This window comes from Nyctereutes procyonoides, unplaced genomic scaffold (genome assembly GCF_905146905.1).
Source record: "Nyctereutes procyonoides isolate TBG_1078 unplaced genomic scaffold, NYPRO_anot_genome, whole genome shotgun sequence".
Taxonomy (NCBI): domain Eukaryota; kingdom Metazoa; phylum Chordata; class Mammalia; order Carnivora; family Canidae; genus Nyctereutes; species Nyctereutes procyonoides.
The window spans coordinates 60412238-60431868 of record NW_026575140.1 but is presented as its reverse complement, the minus strand read 5'-3'; positions in this window follow the sequence as shown (position 1 = coordinate 60431868).

The window sequence follows — 19631 nt, the reverse complement described above, 5'->3', positions numbered from 1 at the left end:
GTCTGTGACCAGACAGGGATGGAGGAAATTCAGAACAAAGGGGCCCCATGAGTATGAAACCCATGGTGGGGTTTCATAGTAACCAAGGGGATCTTTCTGACTTGGGAGATTCTGACTCCAATGACCAGCCTAAGACATGATGCTGGAATTCCTTCCAAGGATTAAAATAATCAGAGTAATCTTTCTTGTACCAAAGTGACTGCAACTTCTTCAAAACAAATGAGAAAGCAGAGGGAAATCCTGACAGCAGAAACTGTGAATGTATCACTAAATGCCACACATGCAGAACAGTAGTGGCATCGTGTCTAATTTAATGGTGATTTACATTGAGAGGAAAAGAGGACAAAAATAAATAACATGCAAATTATCAAAAAACACCAGCTACTTTCACAGGCGTTGCTGTAGTCCCCAGCACCTTCTCCTCCATCCATGCTCAACAACCGTGAGAGGGGTAAATTGAATCAAATTATTGGACATGAACCTAAATACCAGAGTGAATTTGAAAATTCTACCATGAGCTAAAACAAAACTAACTAGGACTCTTCTCTTTAAAAAAAAAAAAAAAAAAAAAAAAAAAAAAAAAACACCATTAGCAGGCAAATTTTATGGTATATAAATTGTAGCTCAATAAAGCTGAAGTTTTTTTTTTTTTCAAGATTTTATTTATTCGTGAGAGATAGAGAGAGGGGGCAGAGCACAGGCAGAGAGAGGGGCATAGAGAGAGAAGCAGGCTCCATGCAGAGAGCCTGACGTTGGATCCTGGGTCTCCAGGATCACGCCCTGGGCCAAAGGCAGACGCCAAACCGCTAAGTCACCCAGGTGTCCCAATAAAGCTGGTTTAAAAAAAAAACTATTAATATCTACAAGGCTCTTTTTAAAAAAAAATCACAGTTTAAAAAGTTTAAAAATCATAGTTTAAAATCATAGTTTAAAAATCTCTCTTCATCTTGTAGAAATTACTCTACAATTTGTAATTTTGTAGAAAATTACTCATTTTCTCTTCACATTTCTTATGACAGTTTTAAATTTCTCCAAGACATATGAGTAACATGCATTCATTCACGAGCATGCTTACAAAATCCTCTAAAGTGCAGGAGAATTGAAAAGGCAGTTTGATGATTAAGAAGAGCATCGGTTTTGGTGTCAAACTCAGTCGAACGCTTGGCCTTACCTCTTACTGGAGAGTCACTTAAAAACTTTGAGCCTCCAGCGGTTTAGCGCTGCCTTGGGCCTAGGGTGTGATCCTGGAGACCCGGGATTGAGTCCCACGTCAGGCTCCCTGCATGGAGCCTGCTCCTCCCTCTGCCTGTGTCTCTGCCTCTCTCTCTCTCTCTCTCTCTCTCTCTGTGTGTGTGTGTCTCGTGAGTAAATAAATAAAAAAATCTTTAAAAAAAAAAAACTTTGAGCCTCACTTTCATCACCTGTGAGATAGAGAGGATGATGATCATAACAGTGACAGCAGTTTCCAGAGCACTGCCAGGCGTCTGGGGCTGTTCAAATAAGTGACATGGGCTGTAGTACCCTCACCTGCAGGGGATAGGCCTGAGACTCCCAGTCCACACCTGAAACCACAGGTAGGACCGAATCCTATGGATGGGGTGTTCCTCCTACACATACTTGCCCCTGATAAAGTTTAATTTGTAAATTAGGCTCAGGAGGAGATTGACAGCCGTAATTAATAGTCAATGAGAACGATGGTAACAAGAACTAAATCAGGCACCTGCTGACTCTGCTGACTCCCAGCCCCAGTGGCAGAAGGATCACCCACTTCGGGCTGCAGTTGGCCCCAGGTGACAGGAAGTCCCTAGGGCGAGGGAGAACTGCTGTGCATCCCAGGTAGTCCTCACAACACACCCATAACTTAGGGACCAGGTCTATTTACATTTTGCAGGTGAGGAAGCCATGACTGAGGATCCCGGCACCTGGTTTACAGGTCACAGTCACACAGCCAGTCTCAGACACAGCGTGTGAACTCAGAAAATCTGTCATATTTGCAAAATGCTGCACTCCCAACTTCCTCATGGGGTTTCCATGAGTCAATAAATAAAACAGAGAAAGCTATAGAACATGGCCTGAAACGTGCAATAAATGTTAGCTTGCATCAATTGTTATAACATAAAAAGCAAAAATTTCCCCTTCTCTGTATCCCACTGTCCTCCTCTCCCCAGAAGCAACCACTATTGCACATGGTTTATATTTCAATGTGTATTTACTTCTGTAAATGGAATGTATGTAAATACTAACCATATTGTTCAGCTACTTGCTTTTAACTCATATGTCTTTGGACACATTTCAATGACAGTGGGTAAACATCATTTAATTTAGGATAAAGATGATGGTTCGATTCAGTGGGAAAGATGGATTATTTAATTCACAGTATTAGTACTACCAGTTATCTTTTCTTCCATACAGTTCTGTTCACCATATATTGGGTCCAGAAGCCTGGGGCACACAGAATGTCCCCTCCCAGGCGAACAACAAGCTCCTGCATCTTCTACGTCCTACCACTAAGAAATAAGAGTGACAATCTTTAGATTTTTGAGATAGCAGCTGTCCTTCTGACCTATTTGGAAGAATGACAAGGCTCCCAGATTTAAAAAGGGTCAGATTTAAATAGAGGAATAATGTTATTACAGGTTCACACCTATATGACCTAACAAGACCCCAAAACAGAGTCCTGAGGCAGAACCCCTGGGATTCTGGAGCAAGAATGTGCTCCCCAGAACAGAGACATATTCGTGGCAGGAAGAATGCGAGTGATGGCCCAACCTGGCCTGGAGAGCATGTGTCACATGGACAGGTGGTCAGAACCTCTAGGTCACCCACACCTGTCCACCATGCCTTTCCCCCCACTCATAATCATGTGGGGTTCTCTCTGAGTGATGCAGGGGAGGAAAGAAAGTTTTCTCCTGGATCCTCCTGGGTTCTCTGGCTGGCACCTATAAATTAGATCAACAAAAGACAGATTAAGGAGAAAAGCTGAAGTTTATTAACACAAGTGCCTTATGCCTACACACAGGGGCACCTGACTCATGAGTCAGGAATGCTTAGAACTGGCAACAACAACAAAATTACATTTTCAGAGAAGGAACAAGACAAAGGAAAAGAAATCTAAATTTCTAGGGGCAGCAAACTGTGGGAAGGTCAATATATAGGGAACCAATGAAAGAAACCACCTCTTAGTAGAGTTTATCACATAAATGCCTCTGGGGCCCCTGGGGGCTGGCAAGGATATAGGGCTGCCCTGGGGGATTAACTTCTGTCCTTCCTGGAAGAGAGGGAAGTGGTGGGAGGTGCAGAGGCACGGCCTGTGTCCTAGCGAACCCGGACAGGGCAGAGGACACTTCTCAGCTGCCCTCAGCTCAAAATAACCCCTCTGGCAAAGTGACAGCACCCTCTGCCCCCTTCACAAACCAAGGAGGAAGAATACATTTATGCCTGGGTTAGCGGCTGTCACCTCACGTGGGGGGACCTTGGAACGGTGGAGAGGGGTGGCACTTCCAGCAAGCACAGCGCTGAGTCCCACAGTGATGATGATAAGCAGTCATTAGCTCCGTGTGCAGGGGACAGACCGAAGTCAGAGGAGACATCAGTCTCTGGGTTTTCCCAAGTCACCTGACTGGTTCATCAGGGTCTGAAGGAACGAGACAGAAAGATAATAAGATCAGAGACAGAGAGGCCCTGGAAAGGCCACCTGCATGGACGTGCGCAGTTGAGCGCATGACGTGGATCTCTGTCTCACCTGAGTGAGCCCGGGAGAACTTGTACTGAAGAGGAAGTGGGGCTCGCCCATGAGAAGGGTGGCGCAGGCAGCCTCTGCCCGTGAACACGACTGGCCCTCGAGCAACGGTGCCTGGCAATGGGCATGTTTATGAGCCCGAGTACCGTCAACCCAGCTACTCTGCGGCAGGTCGGCCTTGTCAGTACTGAACACTGCATCTGAGCCCTCAGGACGGGACCATCCTCAAGGGGAAGTGGACACACAAAATTAGAACATAACGTGGTCTTCGATGATAACGTGTTTGCTGAGATGCTAAGGTGGGGGATGAGGATCAGTCAGCCCAGCCTGGAGGCACGCTGAGGGCTGTGAGGCAGATCCATACCTTCAACGCCTGGTTTAATCAGTAGGTCACAAGGGACTCGTTGGTCCCCTCAAGGGAAGATTCCAGGGATTACTCTTCTTGAGTCCCCAGCCTCACCACCAGGCCAGACCACACACCATGTGCTTTATAAATATGTGGTAAAGAAATGAACAAGCAACCAAATCAAACCCAAATCCTCCAGTGAGGGTAACTAAGAGCCATAGCAGGGCAGTGGCTATGGATTTGGGGAGTCTGGTAGGGTCAGCCCCGCTTACCACACCAAGATTATGACAGCCAACAACCCAACCCAGGGGCTGGTGTGTAAGAAACATTCTACACAAGTCTACAGAATGAATGACTGCATGTGGGAATGAATGAATGAGCGGTGGCATGGGATCCTGAATAGGCTATGGACTTCTCAGACAGGCAGGTTCAAACCCCAGCTGTGCCACTTGTTACCGATGTAACTTTGAAACTCAAAGAGAGACAACAACTTTCTGAATGATTTGGTTGAGAGCATCAGAAAACCAACCCAACGACACACAATCAAAAACCAACTAGGACACCTGGGTGGCTCAGTAGTTGAGCATTTGCATTCGGCTCAGGTCATGATCACAGGGTCCTGGGATCAAGTCCTGCATCGGACTCCTGCGGGGGCCTGCTTCTCCCTCTGCCTGTGTTTCTGCCTCTCTCTGTGTCTCTCATGAATAAATAAAATCTAAAAAAAAAGAAAGAAAAACAAATATATGGGGGGGATTTTATCAGCTGGCATAACTGGGAAATTCAGGTAGTGAGAGTCCCTTCAGCTCTGGCCGAATGTAAGCAATTAAGTGGTAGGACTGGACACCTGAGGCCCTCTGCTCCATTTCATTCTCAGACAACGGTTCTCAGGCTAGCAGGACAGCCGTTAGCTGCTCCAAGCACGCATGGTTCTCACAGCTCATACGCCAAAAACACAAGCCCCTCTCTCTACGGCTATGCACACTGAACCCAGAGAAGGCTTCCCACACCTACTCCTGGGGTCACCTGCCCACTCTTGAACTGGTGGTGTATGCGAACCCTTAGGGGGGAGGTGTCTGGGGAGCAGGACAGATGCAGTCCACAGAAGGAAAGTTTGCCAAGACCAAAAAGTAACACTCTTGCACTAAATAATCTGTCAGCACTGATGTGATGATTAACAGCAAAATCACATGTAAAGCACTTACTAAGTCATGAAAGGCATCCAACACATAGCAGCTATTGTTCATAACAATGCCGTTAAGGGGAACAGAGTTCAAAGGAACTACAAGAATTATACATTCAATTTGAATTGTGTCCTTATTCAAATCCCCCCAAAAAACTCTTCTTTTTGAACATTGAATTTCATGTGTCATATGCCATGATTTAGGAAACAGAAAACTGCAGCGATCTCACCAACCAGCACGGAAAACTCTGAATGTTGAGTTAGACCATTAGGCCTTCCAAGCACAGTCACAGAGATGTTCGATGTCATCATCCAACCAGCTCATCTGGTTAGCACTCTGCTCTTGCTCATTTGGTGAACAGGATCAGACCCTGGAACAGAAAAGGACCCAAACCAGTGAAATCCAATGAAAGTCCATAGACTAGGTAATAGTGATATGCCAATAAATGGACCCTGGTTAGGTGAGATGTTAACCTTCCAGAAAACTGAGGACAGGGTATTTGGGAGCTCTCTCTCTTCTATCTTTGGAATCTTTCTGTAAACATAATTTTTTTTTGTAAACATAATTTTAAACTAAAAAGCTTTTTAAAGGCAAATATCAAAAGAACAAAATACTTGGAGGACCGGCAAAGTGGAGGACATAGAAAAAACACAAGACCCTGCTCTCAAGGACCTTGCAGTCCTATTAAGGAAATAATCTAGAAATATTATATTATATATAATTTATGAGCAATGTTTCATCCCGAGAGAAGCAGTGTTACACAGTGATTTCAAGGACTGACTGCTGTCCCTTCCACATACTAGCTGTGCGATGCAGACTCTGCCCCTCAGTCACTTCATCTGTGAAAGGAGGTGATGATACCACTACCTGCCACAGGGCACAGAGCCAACTACATGGTGAACTTTATAAGGATGATTACTATTATGATGATATTATAAAGTACAAAAATAAAGTACTTGTTAAGGGAAGCAGGAAAGCCTAGAACAATCCATTTCAACAATATTAATGATTGAAACTTAAAAATAATTCAAAGACCAATTGTTGAGCTTTAATTATGTGTCAAGCTTGGTTGCTTTTTTTTTTTTTTTAAGATTTTATTTATTTATTTCACAGAGAGAGAGAGAGAGAGACCAAGCAGGAAGGAAGATCAGAGGAAGGGGAGAAGCAGACTCTCTGCTGAGCAGGGAGTCCCACATGGGCCTCCATCTCAGCATCCTGAGATCATGACCTGAGCTGAAGGCAGACAGTTCACAGGCTGAGCCCCCCAAGTGTCCTCAAGCATGGTTTTAAATATGCCATGTGTATTATTTCATTCAATGCTCAAAATAACCCCATGAAGTACGTGCATCAGTCAGGATTCTGCTGAGAATGACAGGATTTGCCTCTGCAAGTTTTAGAAGAAAGGAAATACAGGGAATTAATTACCTGTTAACAAAAATCACAGAAAGCCCAGGCCTCCGAGAAGGACTCCCGGAACAATAGCATGAACTGACTGTAGAAACCATTCATTCCACAGCCTGGAGACTAGGAAGTCGACAAGCTGCTCTGTGCATCCCGGGTCCCAGGATGCCACCGTCAGATCTGCTGCTTCCCAAACCACTGTGCCTGCAGAGCCACAGGGGTAAATGTGAATCATGCTAACGTTCACCAAAATAAAAAACAGAAGAGAAGGAAACTGGTGAGAAAGTTCACAACTTCCATTTAGCTCCTATAGAACATCCAAACGGACATTTCTAGAAGGCAGCAGGAAATACGAATTTAAAGGAGACAGACTTAGACCAAATTTAGGCCAGGGAATGAGGCCAGTGTTTTACAAATATGTCCATTATCCTAATAGCAACTAAGTGATGAGATATAATCACCAAAAAAATGAGGTTTAGAGACGTTAGTACATGTCTGAGGTCGCATGGCTCATAGGAACCAGCCAGAATTCACAGTCAGGACACAAGCACTTCAGCACTGGACAAGCCTGGAACTGATTGTGGAACCAAGGTGAGTTCTCCATTTTGAGCAACGCAGTCCGCTATTCCACCTTGCTGCCACGCATTTATACTTTAGTATGTAAGATGGTCCCATTGTGCCTCCCCATAAGATGTTTGAGGTCAGAGTACGTGTCTGTTTAATCCTTCGTCCCTAGGACTAAGCATATATGATGGATAAATTAGTGTTTCTGTTGCATGAATGAATAAATCTGGGGATATAGACGTATATTTCCTTTTTTCAAAAGATTCTATATTTAATTCACCTCTATGTCCCACGTGGGGCTTAAACTCACAACCCCAAAATCAGGAGTCACACCCTCCACCCACAAAGCCAGCCAGGCACCTCCTAGATATATACTTCTTAATGGTGCTAAATCCACCCAGCTCAAAGATGAGATCAGAGGAAAAGCCTTCTCTCCTGAGTGGAGTCCTGTACACAAATGAGAGAGTTGCTATGATGAATTAAAAATATACCTACAAAGAAAGAGTTGTCAAACAATGCAGGAAGTATTGCTATCTGGTTTTAGGAAGACCCCCACCCCATTATCCCTTGTCCTCACCAATATTTACCTAGTCTGTGTGACTCTTTTTTTTCTTTTTAATAAAAATCATCTAAAGCTGTGGCCCCAGTTCAATGAAAGCAGGTGCACTCTGTTGGCAAAGTGATGGTGTAGACGGAATGGCGTGATGACACGGCAACTGTGCACTCCTGTAGTTCTAGGTGTGATCCTGCTTCCTCTCCAACTCATCACGTTGGTGTCAGATCCACAAAATATTTCAACTGAGATACCATCCAAAATAAGGAAGCAAAATGGCAAAACACCAAGGAAATTTTTGAGAAGACTTAATGTCTTCAGACAGCAAGAAAAAAAGAAAGAAAAAATGACAGAACTTGCTGGCCAAGAGAAGGAAGATGAGTCTCTGCAGCCCACGTGGCTCACCTCCTGAAACCTGGAAGGGAAATAGCTTCCCCCTTTCCCACATCATGTTCAACAGAACCCTGCGTCTTGGAAATGCCTAATTAGAAATCCTTGGTCAAATAAGTTTGGGAAATTAAAAAATAATAATAAGTAAAATCATAGATTCAAAACACAGGTTTGCACTTTGGAGGCTCTAGGAAATCCTGCAGCAAGGAAACCTGTGAGCCTGTTTTAATATATTCTTTCCCAAAGTTATGTTGCCACAGCGTGTTTCTACTTAGTATCTGTTCATGTCCTATATTTATGTTCTTGGGAAGTCCTGCTGGATATGCTGGTCTGCGGGTGCAGACCTTGGGGGCTTGGCAAGTATGTAACCAAATAATCAGGTATAAAACACATCAGAGACATCTCCCCAGCTATGGTGAGCTCCTTGGGCTGCTCCCTTAGACCCCTCAAGGGTGCCTGAGTGCAGAGGTTTGGGAAGCACAGGTATAAGCAATAAGCAGCTAGCTATAGAACTCTTTTTTAGGAGACAGAGGCCCAGAAACAAAGCAGGGACTAAGGGAAGGCTGGAGGGGCTAGGGGTGGGGCAGGAGGCAGGGCTGGGACCCGGGAAAGGGATGGGGGCAGGGCAGGAAGCAGAAGACACAGCTGGTGAGGGTTTCTGTAAGAATGAGGATGAGGACGAGGATGAGGATGCTGGCACTGTGTTTCACAGGCCCCTTGGCGGGGTGCTAGGCAGTGACCCTTCCCCCACCACCCCTACCGACCAGTCCTGCCTGAGCCAAGTCCAGCTGCGGAGTTCCTGGGAGGAGGTCAAGCACCCATCAGGGGAGGCAGGTGGGCTCCTCCACAAGGTGCAGACCTTGCAGGCTGTGGTCCCACCAGGACAGAGGAGGAGAAACACCCGCTCCCATGTGCTCCCTTTGGTGCTGGTGGAATAGGAAGCACACGGGAGCAGAGCGGAGGCTGTAGTCCCAGACGGCCTCTGTGCTCCTTCCTCCTCTGTTTCCTAATTCTAGAACTTTCCGTGAGCTGATGCTGGGGCTTCAGGGAGTGGTGACCTCACGGAGAGTCAGCGCTCCTACAGCAGCTCACACTGACTTGCGAGGGGCTTGGAGGCCACCCGCAGGGGCCGCTGGTCACCAGGCGGGCTGCGACCCCAGGGCCTGCCTCCTCTGCTGCATCACTGCCTTTCTGTGCTCTGCAGAGAAACCGGTCTTCTCCTGAACGTGAAATGTGTCTGTGCATTCAAAATTAATCTGTGTCTTGTCAAATGCTTTCTCTGCATCTAAAGAGAGGATCATATGGTTCTTGGTTTTTCTCTTGCTGATATGATGAATCACATTGATTGTTTTACGAGGGTTGAACCAGCCTTGTGTCCCAGGGATAAATCCTACTTGGTCAGGGTGAATAATTTTCTTAATGTATTGTTGGATCCTATTGGCTACTATCTTGTTGAGAATTTTTGCATCCATGTTCATCAGGGACACTGGTCTGTAATTCTCCTTTTTGGTGGGGTCTTTGTCTGGTTTTGGAATTAAGGTGATGCTGGCCTCATAGAATGAATTTGGAAGTACTCCATCTCTTTCTATCTTTCCAAACAGCTTTAGTAGAATAGGTATGATTTCTTCTTTAAACGTTTGATAGAATTCCCCTGGGAAGCCATCTGGCCCTGGACTCTTGTGTCCTGGGAGGTTTTTGATGACTGCTTCAATTTCCTCCCTGGTTATTGGTCTGTTCAGGTTTTCTATTTCTTCCTGTTCCAGTTTTGGTAGTTTGTGGCTTTCCAGGAATGCGTCCATTTCTTCTAGATTGCCTAATTTATTGGCGTAGAGCTGTTCATAATATGTTTTTAAAATCGTTTGTATTTCCTTGGTGTTGGTAGTGATCTCTCCTTTCTCATTCATGATTTTATTAATTTGAGTCTTCTCTCTCTTCTTTTTAATAAGGCTGGCTAATGGTTTATCTATCTTATTAATTCTTTCAAAGAACCAACTCCTGGTTCTGTTGATCTGTTCCACAGTTCTTCTGGTCTCGATTTCGTTGAGTTCTGCTCAAATTTTAATTAACTCTCTTCTTCTGCTGGGTGTAGGATCTATTTGCTGTTTTTTCTCTAGCTCCTTTATGTGTAAGGTTAGCTTTTGTATTTGAGTTCTTTCCAGTTTTTGAATGGATGCTTGTATTGCGATGTATTCCCCCCTTAGGACTGCTTTTGCTGCATCCCAAAGATTTTAAACGGTTGTATCTTCATTCTCATTAGTTTCCATGAATATTTTTAATTCTTCCTTAATTTCCTGGTTGACCCTTTCATCTTTTAGCAGGATGGTCCTTAACCTCCACGTGTTTGAGGTCCTTCCAAACTTCTTGTTGTGATTTAGTTCTAATTTCAAGGCATTATGGTCTGAGAATATGCAGGGGACGATCCCAATCTTTTGGTATCGGTTCAGACCCGATTTGTGACCCAGTATGTGGTCTATTCTGGAGAAAGTTCCATGTGCACTTGAGAAGAATGTGTATTCAGTTGAGTTTGGATGTAAAGTTCTGTAGATATTTGTGAAATGGTCCAGTGTATCATTTAAAGCTCTCGTTTCTTTGGAAATGTTGTGCTTAGAAGACCTATCGAGGGTAGAAAGAGCTAGATTGAAGTCACCAAGTATAAGTGTATTATTATCTAAGTATTTCTTCACTTTGGTTATTAATTGGTTTAAATATTTGGCAGCTCCCACATTCGGGGCATATATATTGAGGATTGTTAAGTCCTCTTGTTGGATAGATCCTTAAGTATGACATAGTGTCCCTCTTCATCTCTCACTACAGTCCTTGGGGTAAATTTTAGTTTATCTGATAAGAATGGCTACCACTGCTTTCTTTTGAGGACCATTTGAATGGTAAATGGTTCTCCAACCTTTTATTTTCAGGTTGTAGGTGTCCTTCTGTCTAAAAGGAGTCTCTTGTAGACAGCAAATAGATGGGTCCTGCTTTTTTATCCAGTCTGAAACCCTGCGCCTTTTGATGGGGTCATTGAGCCCGTTCACGTTCAGAGTTACTATTGACAGATATGAGTTTAGTGTCATCATGATATCTCTTCAGTCCTTGTTTTTGTGGATTGTTCCACCGGACTTCTTCTTAAAAGGGAATTTTAGTAGTCCCCCTTAAAATTTCTTGCAGAGCTGGTTTGGAGGTCACATATTCTTTCAGTTCCTGCCTGTCTTGGAAGCTCTTTGTCTCTCCTTCTATTCTGAATGAGAGCCTTGCTGGATAAAGTATTCTTGGTTGCATGTTTTTCTCATTTAGGACCCTGAATATATCCTGCCTGCCCTTTCTGGCCTGCCAGGTCTCTGTGGAGAGGTCTGCTGTTACCCTAATACTCCTCCCCATAAAAGTCAGGGATTTCTTGTCTCTTGCTGCTTTAAGGATCTTCTCTTTATCTTTGGAATTTGCAAGCTTCACTATTAAATGTCGAGGTGTTGAACGGTTTTTATTGATTTTAGGGGGGGATCTCTCTATTTCCTGGATCTGAATACCTGTTTCCCTTCCCAGATTAGGAAAGTTTTCAGCTATGATTTGTTCAAACACATATTCTGGCCCTCTGGCCCTTTCGGCGCCCTCGGGAACCCCAATTAAACGTAGGTTTTTCTTCCTCAGGCTGTCGTTTATTTCCCTTAATCTAACCTCATGGTCTTTTAATTGTCTGTCTCTTTTTTCCTCAGTTTCCCTCTTTGCCATCAACTTGTCTTCTATGTCACTCACTCGTTCTTCCACCTCGTTAACCCTCATCGTTAGGACTTCTAGTTTGGATTGCATCTCATTCAATTGATTTTTAATTTCTGCCTGATTGTATCTAAATTCTGCAGTCATGAAGTCTCTTGAGTCCTTTATGCTTTTTTCTAGAGCCACCAGTAGCTGTATAATAGTGCTTCTGAATTGGCTTTCTGACATTGAATTGTAATCCAGATTTTGTAACTCTGTGGGAATACAGCATCCATTCCTGATCAAAACTCTTCAGAGTGTAGTGATAGAGGGAACTTTCCTCGACATCTTAAAAGCCATCTACGAAAAGCCCACAGCAAATATCATTCTCAATGGGGAAGCACTGGGAGCCTTTCCCCTAAGATCAGGAACAAGACAGGGATGTCCACTCTCACCACTGCTATTCAACATAGTATTGGAAGTCCTAGCCTCAGCAATCAGACAACAAAAAGACATTAAAGGCATTCAAATTGGCAAAGAAGAAGTCAAACTCTCCCTCTTCGCCGATGACATGATACTCTACATAGAAAACCCAAAAGCCTCCACCCCAAGATTGCTAGAACTCATACAGCAATTTGGTAGCGTGGCAGGATACAAAATCAATGCCCAGAAATCAATGGCATTTCTATACACTAACAATGAGACTGAAGAAAGAGAAATTAAGGAGTCAATCCCATTTACAATTGCACCCAAAAGCATAAGATACCTAAGAATAAACCTAACCAAAGAGGTAAAGGATCTACACCCTAAAAACTAGAGAACACTTCTGAAAGAAATTGAGGAAGACACAAAGAGATGGAAAAATATTCCATGCTCATGGATTGGCAGAATTAATATTGTGAAAATGTCAATGTTATCCAGGGCAATTTACATGTTTAATGCAATCCCTATCAAAATACCATGGACTTTCTTCAGAGAGTTAGAACAAATTATTTTAAGATTTGTGTGGAATCATAAAAGACCCCGAATAGCCAGGGGAATTTTAAAAAAGAAAACCATATCTGGGGGCATCACAATGCCAGATTTCAGGTTGTACTACAAAGCTGTGGTCATCAAGACAGTGTGGTACTGGCACAAAAACAGACACATAGATCAATGGAACAGAATAGAGAACCCAGAAGTGGACCCTGAACTTTATGGTCAACTAATATTCGATAAAGGAGGAAAGACTATCCATTGGAAGAAAGACAGTCTCTTTAATAAATGGTGCTGGGAAAATTGGACATCCACATGCAGAAGAATGAAACTAGACCACTCTCTTGCACCATACACAGAGATAAACTCAAAATGGATGAAAGATCTAAATGTGAGACAAGATTCCATCAAAATCCTAGAGGAGAACACAGGCAACACCCTTTTTGAACTTGGCCACAGTAACTTCTTGCAAGAAGTTGCAAGTCCACGAAGGCAAAAGAAACAAAAGCAAAAATGAACTATTGGGACTTCATCAAGATAAGAAGCTTTTGGGATCCCTGGGTGGCACAGCGGTTTAGTGCCTGCCTTTGGCCCGGGGCACAATCCTAGAGACCCAGGATCGAATCCCACGTCAGGCTCCCTGCATGGAGCCTGCTTCTCCCTCTGCCTGTGTCTCTGCCTCTCTCTCTCTCTCTCTCTCTGTGACTATCATGAATAAATAAATAAAATCTTAAAAAAGAAAGATAAGAAGCTTTTGCACAGCAAAGGATACAGTCAACAAAACTAAAAGACAACCTACAGAATGGGAGAAGATATTTGCAAATGACATATCAGATAAAGGGCTAGTTTCCAAGATCTATAAAGAACTTATGAAATTCAACACCTAAGAAACAAACAATCCAATCATGAAATGGGCAAAAGACATGAAGAGAAATCTCATAGAGGAAGACCTAGACATGGCCAACATGCACATGAGAAAATGCTCTGCATCACTTGCCATCAGGGAAATACAAATCAAAACCACAATGAGATACCACCTCATACCAGTGAGAATGGGGAAAATTAACAAGGCAGGAAATAACAAATGTTGGAGAGGATACGGAGAAAAGGGAACCCTCTTACACTGTTGGTGGGAATGTGAACTGGTGCAGCCACTCTGGAAAACTGTGTGGAGGTTCCTCAAAGAGTTAAAATTGGACCTGCCGTACGACCCAGCAATTGCACTGCTGGGGATTTACCCCAAAGATTCAGATGCAATGAAACGCCGAGATACCTGCACCCCCTTGTTTCTAGCAGCAATGTCCACACTAGCCAAACTGTGGAAGGAGCCTCAGTGTCCATCGAAAGCTGAAAGGATAAAGAAGATGTGGTTTATGTATACAATGGAATATTCGTCAGCCATTAGAAATGACAAATACCCACCATTTGCTTCAACGTGGATGGAACTGGAGGGTATTATGCTGAGTGAAGTAAGTCAATCGGAGAAGGACAAACAGTGTATGTTCTCATTCATTTGGGGAATATAAATAATAGTGAAAGGGAATATAAGAGAAGGGAGAAGAAATGTGTGGGAAATATCAGAAAGGGAGACAGGACATAAAGACTCCTAACTCTGGGAAACGAACTAGGGGTGAACTCTGGGAAGGGGAGTAGGGTGGGGGGTGGGGGTGAATGGGTGACGGGCACTGAGGGGGACATTTGATGGGATAAGCACTGGGTGTTATTCTGTATGTTGGTAAATTGAACAACAATAAAAAATCAATTTATTAAAAAAAATTAATCTGTGTCACATGTCCTAACATCCGATTTACTCTGTCTTCATCTTTGTGACTTTCTTCTGGATGTTTTGTTGTCCATAGGGTACACCCAAAGATTTAATTGATAAATACCACAAATGCTTTTCTTATTTAGAATGTCAATAACAACTATGATAAGACAATTTCTTTATTGCTTATTATAACTCGCCGCATTACAATATTAAAAATAGTTCATTCTGTCTCAATAAAAATTGGAATTATCAGCATAGTAAAATTTTTGGAACAAAACCACTTAAACTTCCTATTTTCTTTTATACCTAATAATATGATGACCATGCTGAGTTCATAGAGGTTCTGGTACATAAAAACTCCCAGCTCATGACAAGGACAACGATCCAATTAGCATTTATTATGAAAGTCTTCCCATGCTTACACACTTAATCCCCCCATTCAGTTCCCACCACCACCGAAAGAGAAAAGCAGCATCCCTATTTTTCAGATGAGAAATTTGAAGCATGAGGGGTCAAGTACTTAGTCACTATGACACAAGGAGGCTTCCCAGGACTGAACGCCTGCCTTTAATATGAAAAGTCTGTCTGGTCAGGACACCAAAGCAGAAAATCACACTACACCAAAAGAATGCAAAGGTATGAAAAGGAAATCTGTCAAAGATAAAGTGTTTATGCACCTGTCAGCATGGCTAAAATCAACAATACAGGACACAACAGGTGTCAGCGAGGATGTGGAGAAAGAGGAACCCTCATGCACTATTGGTGGGAATGCAAACTGGTGCAGCAACTGTGGAGAACAGTATGGAAGTTCCTCAAGAAGTTGAAAACAGAGATACCCTTGACTCAGCAATTGCACTACAAGGTATTTACCCAAAGAATACAAAAATACACATTTAAAGGTTACATGCACCCCTGTATAGAGCAGCATTATCTACAATAACCAAGCTATGGAAGCAGCCTAAGTGTCCATGGACAGATGGATGGATAAAGAAGATGTGGTGTATATACTATGGAATACCATCAGAAGAAATGAAATTTTGTTTTACAATGGCATGGATGGAGCTAGAGGGTATTATGCTAAATGAAATAAATCAGTCAGAGAAAGACAAACACCATATGATTTTACTCATGTGGAATTTAAGAAGCAAAACAAATGATCATAGGAGAAAGAAAGAAAGGGAGGGGGCAAACCAAGAAACAGACTCTGAACTACAGAGAACACACTGAGGTCATCAGAGGATGTGGTGAGGGGATGGGGGGAAACTGGGGATAGAGATGAAGGAGTGCATCTGTCATGACGAATACTGGGTGATGTAGGGAAGCATGGAGTCACTATATTGTACACCTGAAACTAATATGTTAGCTATATGTATTTTAACTAAGTGGAATTAAAAACTTTTAAAAAGAAAAAAATAATAAAGCATGTGGAAATAAAGCACAAGAAAATATAGACAAATTGGACTTCATCAAAATTAGAAACTTGTGTTCATCAAAGGACATTATCATGAAAAGACAACCTACAGAGAGGGAGAAAATATTTGCAAATCATATAAAGATAAAGATTTAACATCCACAATATATAAAGAACTCCTAAATTCAACAACAAAAAGGCAACTCAATTAAAACTACAGTCAGAAAGCTTAAATAGATATTCCTCTAAAGAAGATTTACCATGGACAACAGCACATAAAAAAGATGGTCAACATCATTCACTGATCATTAGAAACACAAATCAAAACTATAATGAGATACCACTTTGTGATTATAATAAAGAAAAATTTTTAAACAGGGGAAATAGTAAATGTTCGTGAGGATATGGAGAAATTGAAATCCTCCTACGTTGCTGGGAAGAATGTAAAATGATGCCATCTCTGTAGAAAAACATTTGGTGGTTCCTCAAGAACTTAAACCTAGAATTATTATATGGCCAAGCAATCCCACTCATAGGTATCTGACTAAACTGATTGAAAACAGGGACTCAAACAGATATTTGTACACTGCTGACATTGTACAATCATTCACCATAGCCAAGCAGTGGAAGCAACCCAAAATGTTGACAGATAAATGGATAAATAATATGTGATACATTCATATGATGGAATATTATTCAGCCATAAAAAGGAAGGAAGTTCTGACATCTGCTACAACATGGATGAACCTTGAGGACATTTTGCTAAATGAAATAATCCATACACTAAAGGACCACTCTGATATGTATACAATCATATAAGTTGCCTAGAATAATCATATTCATAGAGACAAGATGTAGAATTGAGATTACCAGGGGCTAGGAAGACAGGGAGGAAAAGTATCATCATATAATGGATATAGAGCCTCTGTTTGGGATGACAAAAAAGTTCTGGACATAGGTATTGGTGATGGTTGCCCAATACAATGAATGTACTTAATGCAACCAAACTGCACAATTAAAATGGTGAAAATGGTCAATGTTATGTTATGCATATTTTATTACAATAAAAAAGCATGATTCTCCTTCTTTTGAAGTAAGTCACTTGTGATCTTTCTCTGCAGACCAGATCACCCCCGAACTCTAGATCTGATTTTCCAGCTGAAAATACCCAAACTCAATACCCAGAATTGATGTCACAATCAACCCTGTTTCCCTTGAAAAATTTACTTCTTGGGGCACCTGGATGGTACAGTTGGTTGAGTGTCCAACTCTTGGTTTCAGCTCAGGGTGTGATCTCTGGGTCATGGGATCGAGCCTTGGGTCGGGATCTGAGCTCAGCAAAAAGTCCACTTGAGTATTCTCTCCTCTGCCCCTCCCCCTTGCTCTCCCTCTCCCTCTCAAATAATTTTTTTTTTAAGAAAAAGAAAAATTTACCTCTTTCCCTTTCTCCAAAGCCCCATCTCTGTAATAGGAGCACTACTGTCCACAAAGTCCATTAATCCATAATTCTGTCTTCCTCGCTCCCAAGCCCATCAGTGCTTAAGCTTGGTTTTGGCTCCAGTCTTACTTTCCAGCAGATCATGAACGGCCTTCCTCTTTCCCATTCCTCGGTGGGTCCTGGTCAGGGCCTCACCTTTCCTCTCTCGCCTGGATTATTCAATGACTTTTTTTTTTTTTTTAATCCGTCTGCTCTTCAAATACCATCCCTCCACACTCCGTCTTCAGGACAACCACCAACATTTGCTGACAACCTTACAGATCTAATAATGCTACTTTCTTCCTTTGAAACATCCCTGACACTGTTGAGGATAAAGTCAGAAGCCGGTAGCAGACACGACTGGCTCTTCACAACTTGACCCAAACTCCTTTCCCAGCCACTCATTTGCCAGCAACGCCAACAGTTTGCCCTTCATCATGTGTCTTTCCTTCCCCTGTACTCCTCCTCTGAGGCCTACCCAGGGCAACCGTGAACTACCCTCCCAAATCCAGCTATAAGGCCACTTCCCACAGGGATCATTCCTCCATTCCCATAAGAAGGACTAGCTGTACCCCCTCCTGGATCACATCACAGACTATAAGCAATTGTCCCATTGTTTTAAGAGTATTTCCCTCCCTGTACCCCCACCCCAGAGCATCAGCTTCTGCAGGCAGGAACTGGTACTTGATCACTTGATCTCGTTCATTTTTCTCTACTTACAATTCAAAGGAACAAGACAAAAATTTCTTTCTTGCTCTCCAGAAATGACTACTCGAGGGGTCACTAAAATTTATTTAAAGTATTTGTAATACCTGGGCAGCCCCAGTGGCGCAGCAGCTTAGCGCCGCCTGCAGCCCGGGGTGTGATCCTGGAGACCCCTGGCGAGTCCCGCATCGGGCTCCCTGCATGGAGCCTGCTTCTCCCTCTGCCTGTGTCTCTGCCTCTCTTTCGCTCTCTCTGAATAAATAAATAAATAAATCTAAAAAATAATAATAATAAATAAAGTATTTGTAATACCTAATGCTTTTTGAATTACTAAAAGTAACAAAAATAGAAAAGATAATATCTGGAGAATGTCTTTGAATCTTAACTCAAAGCAAAGATGATGGAAAAGCTCATATACACCATATGAGCTGATCCAAATCTAGAAGTGTTAATTTACCCTATAAACATGCGCTGACCTGTTACATGCCACATGCTGACTAAACATACAGGTTCTCAAGTACAGTTGAACTGTGATGATACAGAATTAATGCATTTATGTAAAGAGAGTAAATTCAAGTTATTGATCTGGAAAGTTTGCTAAGTCACAGCACTCAATCTCCAGATGATTTAGGAGTTATTTGAATAAGTAAATTTTTCAGCTCCAACATATCTGGAATGTTTCCCATGATGTATTACAGTCCAAAGCCATGGGACTCTCTCAAGAAATGTATAATAAATACAACAACAAAATGAAGAGGCAACTCTGGACTGGGAGTCAGGCCTACTATCAACTAGCTGCAACACTGGGGAAATATGTTAATCTGTCATTTGGGCTTCAATTTCAACTTTTTTTTTTTTTTTTTTTAAAACAGCTATTTTTTTTTAAGATTTTATTTATTCATGACAGACACAGAGAGAGAGAGATGCAGAGACACAGGCAGAGGGAGAAGCAGTCTCCATGCAGGGAGCCTGATGTGGGACTTGATCCCAGGTCTCCAGGATCACACCCCGGGCTAAAGGCGGCACCAAACCGCTGAGCCACCGGGGCTGCCCTTCAATTTCAACTTTGATAAAAATAAAGAAATTAGGGGATCCCTGGGTGGCTCAGTGGTTTAGCCCCTGCCTTTGGCCCCAGGGCATGATCTTGGGGTCCCAGGATTGAGTCCCGCGTCGGGCTCCCTGCATGGAGCCTACTTCTCCCTCTGCCTGTGCCTCTGCCTCCCTCTCTCTCTCTGTCTCTCATGAACAAATAAATAAAATATTTTTTAAAATAAAATAAAAATAAATAAGTTGGACTCAAATCTTGACTTTGGAGATTGTTACAGAATGTTTTCTTGGTAATTGTTTGATTATTTTTGTTTTATGCACTTTTTCATGCATTTCAAATCTTAAAAAAATATTTTTAAGATGCATGTACAAGGGCAGTTCAGTCAG